Source organism: Patiria miniata, unplaced genomic scaffold (genome assembly GCF_015706575.1).
Source record: "Patiria miniata isolate m_02_andy unplaced genomic scaffold, ASM1570657v1 HiC_scaffold_25, whole genome shotgun sequence".
NCBI lineage: Eukaryota > Metazoa > Echinodermata > Asteroidea > Valvatida > Asterinidae > Patiria > Patiria miniata.
In genome coordinates, this window is record NW_024037064.1 from 15,123,652 (window position 1) to 15,131,489 (window position 7,838).

The 7,838-nt window shown below is 50.8% G+C and overlaps 1 non-coding gene across 1 annotated transcript; it reads right to left on the bottom strand.

The window, feature by feature from the left end:
* Window positions 1-1,559: 1,559 nt before the first annotated feature.
* LOC119733596 lies at window positions 1,560-1,752 on the bottom strand. The gene has a single exon (XR_005271934.1). It is a non-coding gene; the product is annotated as a U2 spliceosomal RNA (small nuclear RNA).
* Between the last annotated feature and the right edge of the window lie 6,086 nt (window positions 1,753-7,838).

Here is a 7,838-nt window from a genome sequence, read left to right on the forward strand (position 1 = left end):
CCTGGGGGCTTTCCCCCCGGTGCTCTTTCTTGCCGTCTGCTTGGTGCGCGCCATGGTCAAGGGTATGGTTTGATGAACGGTGATCACAACTGAGTGCAGATTGAGCGAACGGACCCCGCCTCTTAAGGCCGGCGCATAGCATCCTAGGTTGGAAGCCTAACAATGGGCTATCTTCCGATTGGGTGCTTCGGGGGCCAAGCGGAGACGCTTCAGTGATCACGATTTCCGTACGTTGAAAAAGTATAGACGTTAAATTTCAATCGAAAATGCTGCTTTTCCGAGCCTATAGTATTATGAGCCCTCGGCAACAGAATCCATTTGGGATCGTTGTGACTACAATATTTCTCCCACCCCCTACTTGGGATTAATTGAACCCCAATAAACACCCCCTCCCCCACCCCCTAAAAGAAAAGTGACAAACATACGGATTTCCCTGGCTGCTGTTTATGTTTGTTTTGTAATAAAGACAATAATCACACACACCCATTCGCGAACAAAATGTCACGGATCCCTCTATACGTTCCCCGCTATATCCTGAGACGAGCACCCAGTAATTATTACTTAATCGACTTTGACAAAAAATGGAGACCAGACATGTTTTACAGTGGAAATAGGGAGGGGAAAAGCAACTCTAAGAACACACATGACAAGGACAAGTGAAATCGAGTAAAATCAAGATTCAATCTCTTTTTTGAAATAGTGGTGGCTCTGAAAAGAGCCGTTCGGTTTGATTTTTGAATATGGTGTCTAGCCGCCGAAGCCGTACAGCGTGCGTCCCTGTCTCTTCAGCGCATACACCACGTCCATTGCAGTGACAGTCTTCCTCTTGGCGTGCTCGCAGTAGGTGACTGCATCGCGGATAACGTTCTCCAGGAAAACCTTGAGGACTCCGCGGGTTTCTTCGTAGATGAGCCCGGAGATACGCTTGACTCCTCCGCGGCGGGCCAGCCGACGAATGGCTGGTTTAGTGATTCCCTGGATGTTATCTCGGAGAACCTTGCGGTGTCGCTTGGCACCCCCTTTGCCTAGTCCCTTTCCTCCTTTGCCACGGCCAGACATGTTTGTGTCTCCTCAGTCGGTTGTAGATGATTCAATGGCCATCCCAGCCCCGGCGAGGCAACTTATAGGACATGCGCGGACGCGATATGAGCATGCGAAGCCATCAACTGTTACGGCGCCCTCTGGCGACCAATCGTGGCAGGAGCACTCATCCTGGGAAACAAACAAATCAGAAGCAAAACAAGGGGGAAAAGGGATAACAAATAAGAAAAGGAAGAAGATGCCTAGAAACATATTGCAACGAGACTCAAACAATACATTTATAACCAGACACAGAGGGGTCGTGGCCAAGCCTTTTTTTTTTTTTTTTTTTTTTTTACACCTTGAACGGAAATCAATGGAAACGCCAACATCATAATTTAACAAGACTTTACACACTTACTAATATTTACCGTAATTCAATGTGAAAGCCCTGTCACCAAAACGTCAAAAGAAAACGAACCTTTAACGACGGGGCACCGTAGTCAGAACCTGTTTTTGTATTAATTTATGTTCCCCGAAGGGAGTGGGCCGAATCCCGGATGTACTGCTATACCGGGCCAACCCGTGGCCGGGACGAGGCAAGCCTCTATTCCACGGCCCAAATCCAAAAATCAGTTTAATATACTGGCTGTTCAATGAACAGCGTTTCAGATATTAAGCTGAAAAGAACAGATACTAATTTTTTGGTTTCGGGATCCTCCTAAAGAAGATCCCAGGATAGGGTAGTCACACTACACCTTAGTAAGTGAGGCTACGAGCCTCCCTACCCTTTTACCTACTATCAAGAACAAACAGACACTTGACAAAGACAAGACATGCAGTCTGTGTAGCCACGCTACCCACGCATTACCATGGTAGGGTACGACCCTAACTGACTGGCAGGAAAATATACAAACAGAAAACTATACCATGAAACTTCCGGACTCAACAACGCTCATGCGAGCAAACATGCACTAAAAAAGACCTAAAGGGTCCTAACCAACAGAGCGAAAACGCTCACAGGTCCGACCTAAGGAACCGAAACGGTCCTTAAACAACAAAAGCCAGCAAAAAGCCAAGCTTAGTAAAAAAAGGCCTAAGGGGCCCCAAAACCAGGAGCAAAAGAACTCCCACAAAAAGGGGACCTAAAGGGTCCCAAAAACAAGGAGCAAAAGGCTCCCACAAAAAAGGACCTAAGGGGCCCGAGATAAACAAGGAGCGAAAGTCTCAAGGCTGTAATAGTGCAAAAAAACAAAATCACAACCTAAAGACAAGTTGGTCGTCTCTGATGAAACATACCGCTCCCCGCACGCACCAGATGGTGCGGAACTTGGCCCGGTCCAGCCGGACGAAGTCTAAACGAATGCGGTTCTTGACCGCAGCCTTGACACGGTGAAGCACGTGGTCGGCATCCGGCCGTGAGCCATCATACAATGTCTCACAGCGCGAACACCAAACCAACCACTTCACCGTGCTAATCAAATACCAGACCAGAAGAGAGTCTGGCCTGGTCTCTAGCCCTGACCCATACAAAACGCAGGAGCGGGTCAGGGAAAAATAGCGGGCTAGGGCTTTACCACCAATGTGTTCGACCCATGCCCACAAAATGTAAACAAAAGGGCAGTCCCAGAAAACGTGGCCCAGTGACTCGGGAGCGGCACAGCCAACCCGAGGACACTGGCCGTCACCAATGCCCCAATGGCCTAAACGTTGGGAAGTTTTCAAGGCCCCCCATATCACCCTCCAATTCAAGTCGCGCAAGCGGTTACTCAAATTGGAGGAGTGACACAATTTAAAAAGATGAAGAAAATCATCGCACCTAACCGCCGGACACTGGACCGGCTGCTGACCTGACAACAGGTCATACAGTTGTCGGACCGTAATTGGCCCCCAGTCAATATCCGGCGAAATTGTAGATACAAGCAGGACCAGCCTGCAAAAATGGCGATAAAACCCAGTGGGTTGGAGGGCGTGTGGGGTATCATTCCTCCAGATGTTACGGGGGAGAACCCCAAGGAGTGACGAGGCCGCCCAGTACAGAGAAAAAAATCTCCAAGGAGGACCATCGTCACTCAACAAAACCTTAAACCCACTGACAAAGAAAGCGTCACATTTGTGACGAATATTGGTGACCCCAAGGCCACCATTAGCTAAAGTCTGGACAAGGACTGACCTTTTTACAAGTTCAGTCTTGCCAGACCAAATAAACGAAAAAATGGCCCGGTTAATAACCCTCTCTACCGAAACCGGCAGAGGATAAACCGGGGCCAAGAAAAACAACGGAGTTAAAATCAAGGTGTTGACCAGCAACACCTTGCCTAAAAGAGAGAGCATTCTCCCTTTCCACATGTCCAAAGTGGACTGCAGATTGGGGATCCGCTCTCTCCAATTCATAGGGCCCATGTCCCCACCGCCAACCCAGACACCGTTGATTTTAATCGGGTCTCTGGTCCACTGGATAGGGACCTCGTCGGGAAGGCAGTCGGGCCATGAGCCAAAAACCAAGCCTTTCGACTTGGCGAAGTTAAGGCGAGACCCGCTCGCACGAGAAAATGCATCGATGATGCCAAACAACCGCCTCACCGATCTGAAATCCCGAACTATGCAGGTTGTATCGTCTGCGTACTGCAGAACCCTGCATTCGAGGCCACTGGCCCCAGGGATTGTCAGACCGGCAAGACGGCTATCTTTAATGACAGTCTGAGCAAAAGGCTCGATAAAAAGCACGTATAAAAGAGGGGAGAGGGGGCAACCCTGCCTCACTCCCCTCGTGACTAAAAAGGGTTCTGAAAGAGAACCATTAGTTAAAACGGCACTGGATATGTTTGTGTACAACAGCTCTATCCAGTGCCTAAAATTAGGTCCAAAACCAAAACGGTCGAGGACCTTAAAAAGAAAATCCCAATTGACCCTGTCAAAGGCCTTCTGCTGGTCTAGGGAAATAACAAGGCAGTCAAGGTTCTTCCCATCCACGAATGCTACCAGATCCCGAAGGAGTCTGATATTATCATGGATGGACCTCCCCTTGACGCCACAAGTTTGAAACTGACCGACAATGTCGGGCAACACCCGACCAAGGCGGAGGCACAAGGCCTTCGACAGGATCTTGTAGTCAACATTGAGAAGGGATATAGGACGCTTGTTCCTAGGATCAAGCGGATCCCCACCCTTCTCTAAAAGTGTGATGATTCCCAATCGCTGGGAATCACCTAGACTATTAAAAGAAAAGGCACAACGGAAGACCCCGAGAAGGTCGGGACCGACCAAATCCCAGAACTTCACGTAGAATTCCTTGGGCAGGCCGTCCCCACCAGGAGTCTTACCGTTGGCCATACTACGTAGAGCCACATCGAGCTCAGGCAGCCCAAGTGGGCTGTCCAAGTCAATGCGGCTAGCTTCGTCCAAAACATTGGACAGAGAGTCCAGAAACGGAGACTGCGATTCAACCTCCACAGGCTCGGCCGAAAACAAATCGAGATAAAAATCTCTATAAACTGTCGAGATTTCTTCCGGAGAGGAAACAATGTCCCCTCCAGGACTATAAACGGAAGAAATAGTTTTCTTCCGAGCCTGAGAGGTCTCGAGCTGGTAAAAATACCTGGACGGCTTCTCCCCTTCCTCGAGGTCACGAACCCGCGCGCGGATCCGAGCCCCCTCCGCTTCAAAGTCGTCCAGTTTAGCAAGCTCGTTTCTAATTTCCTCGTGCCGAGCAAGAACCTCAGGGTTACATTGCCCGGAATTGAGGGCGGAAACGACTGAGCGCAGGGCAGCCACAAGTGACTCCCTGCGCCGTCGTCTATTTCTTACCAACCGGCAAGAAAAGGAAATAATAAATCGCTTAATGCGGGACTTGACGTCCTCCCACCAGAGGAGTTCGTTTCCGTACCCCTCCTTGAGAGTCCGCCAGCCCGCATAAGCCTTTCTGAAATCCGTTTGAAAGCCAGCGTCGGCCAGGACGGAAACATTACATTTCCAAAAACCCCGACCGGCGCCGGCAATCTCCGGGAAATTAAATTTCAAATCAACACAGTCATGGTCACTGAAATAGCATGGCGAATGCCCGCAAGACACGACACCCACCGAACTGGATGTGTAAATACGATCCAGCCGGCTAGTGATCGTGTTTGCCGCATTTCGCCATGTAAAAGAATGCGTGGACGGGTTGAAAGACCGCCAGCAGTCCTTAAAAGAAAAGTCGGAAATGAGGTGACCGAGCTCCGCGGCGCCGATCCCACAAGATGTGGAATCCGAACCACGGCGGTCAAGCTCTAAATCCAGGACACAGTTGAAGTCTCCTGTTAAAATAACAGGACAACTACCCGTCAAGAAAAAAGACAACTCCGTGAAGAAGAGACGACGCGACCTGGGGTCAGTCGGGGCATAAACTGTGCACAATCGCACACCCTTTCCTCCCCCCGGACCGCGCAAAATTCCAGAAACGATCCTTCCATCAGAATCGATGGAAAGATCAGAAAATTCAAAAGGACTTTTGGCAGGCAGAAGGATGACGGTCCCGCAGGAAGAAGATGTGCCAAAACTGGCAAAAATCTTCCCCCTCCACTCCGCCTGCCAAGAAACTAAATCGTCATTGCCAGAAATATGACACTCCTGAAGACAGGAAATATCATACTCCCGACAAAGACTAAAAACGCGTCTCCTCTTCACGGGGTCACGCATTCCATTGACGTTCAATGAAAGCAAATTGACCATGGTGTGCTGAAGTGAACATATTACTCGGGTGGATCACCTTTCGGTTTACCACCCGAGTCTAGAGTGGCAGCGGGGGGAGAACTACTGTCCCCCACCCGCTTGTCCGTATCCGGGCCCTGGGGCTCGGACCGGCTAGTTTGTGTGTCCCCCGAAGGTGTTGTGCGGGGGACAGCACTAGTTTTGGATGAGCTTGTAGGCTCATCCACTTTCATCTCAGACTCAGATGAGTCTGAGAGACATTTCCCCGAGATTTTTTTGGGGACTGCACCCGAAGAGGGAGAATCGGAGCCAGAAGAGGGATGACGAGCCCTCTTCTTCATCTTCCTCTTCCCTCTAACGGGTAAAAAACCCACCGCCCTATCTATTGCAGCCGCCTGGCAGTCAATGGCGTCGCAAGACACCACGGGCTTGGTGTTAATACCCGTGCAGTCTGCGCAGCCGGCCACATGAAAGGGCATAGCCCTCGAAATCCCACGGTCGCAATGGAAACATTCCCACGCGACCGGAGACTTCAGAGGGCCTATCTGCCTCGAGCATTGAATGCACGATGCTCGAGGCAATTCAAAAATCGATGACTCGGAACTCTCCGAGTCTGACAAATCAGACCCGGGAGTTACAGCTGGGTTGGACTTCTCCGCCGCCGCCACGTCCAAAACGGGCGTGGACTCGGGGGAAGACGGAGAAGACTCCAACCCACTAGATTTGGCAGGAGAGGATTCCGCTCCAACAGATGGTACCGGAGCAGACTTCCCCTGCACTACTACATCAGCCCACCGTTTGGTGGGCTGAACTTTCCTGGCGAAGGATTTGGGACACAGCTTAAAGCCATGCCCCTCCTCCTCGCACAAAGTACAAACCACCCTGTTGGGGCATTCCCCAGAAGGGTGGCCTACAAGCAAACATTTGTAGCACCTTACGGTACTACATTTGTTTGCCGAGTGTGTCGGGTCCCCGCACCGGGCGCACGTCCGGGTCTGGCCGGAGTGGCCGACCCAGGCGTTGCGGTTCCCAATGCGGAGAACCGACGGAATAGATTTGACACCCGACATTAAGTACTGTCGGGTGCCAGTGAATACGGCAGGTTCCTCGGGTAGGTTTGGAATCTTCCCTTGTGGACCCTGCCGTACCTAGACAAGATGGACCGGACGACATTGTCGTCCACGTCCATCTCTACGTACTTGACAGTGACCAGCTTCAGGCCGAATGATGAAACACGGCAACCTGGAAGCCGGTCTAAAACTGGCTCAAACTTTCGAGCTAGTGCGACCGATTTGAACGTCATGTCAAATCGGCCGCCAGGTAGGGGTTGCAAGGCCTCAAGGTGAGTGGCCGGGATAATCCCGACCCCCTGAGGGCCTTGAACACATCACTTGACGTCTCCTTGCCCCCAAAACTAAGTTCGAGGGCTCGGAGACGCCTGGCTTCGCTAGCGTTTGACGGCATGCTAAGCCTAGAAAGAAAAAGGAAAGGAAAAATCCGACTTGGATTTCCTTCACAAAAATAAAAAATACCGTTACAAGCTTGTAACGGTATTGACTATATTAAATATATACAACGAAGAGTGAGTCACAACTGCTGACTCACTCAACAAGAAGATAAATCACAGGTAGCAACTGCCTACCTGTGATTAAGAAAGAAAAATGAACGCGGAGGCCAGGCCCCGCAGACCCGAAATTCCCCACCGGTGTAGTGCAGAGAACCCCGAGCCTACAGGCCCGCAATACCCGCGCTACGGCTCGCTCCCCGCTGCCGACCCACCACCTAGTGTAACGGCGGTAGTCGGCTGCGTAACGGGTCACAAGCCGCAGCACAAGCACACGGGTCCCAACCCCGCAAACACTAAAGAAAGGAAAAAATTCCCCCAACAAAGGACTTCACGGGGCTATGCACACGCACAGCCCCACCCAAATGAATAGGGCCGTGCACGCTGCCACGGCCTAAACAAAGAAACACGTAGAAACGAATGGGCCGTGCACGCTGCCACGGCCCAAACAATAGACGTGTACAAATGAATAGGCTGGCGTGTACAGCACTGCGTACACAGCCAGCAACGAAAAACCAACACGAAAAACACCCAAAATATCACCAAAAATGAAACAAAAATCTGT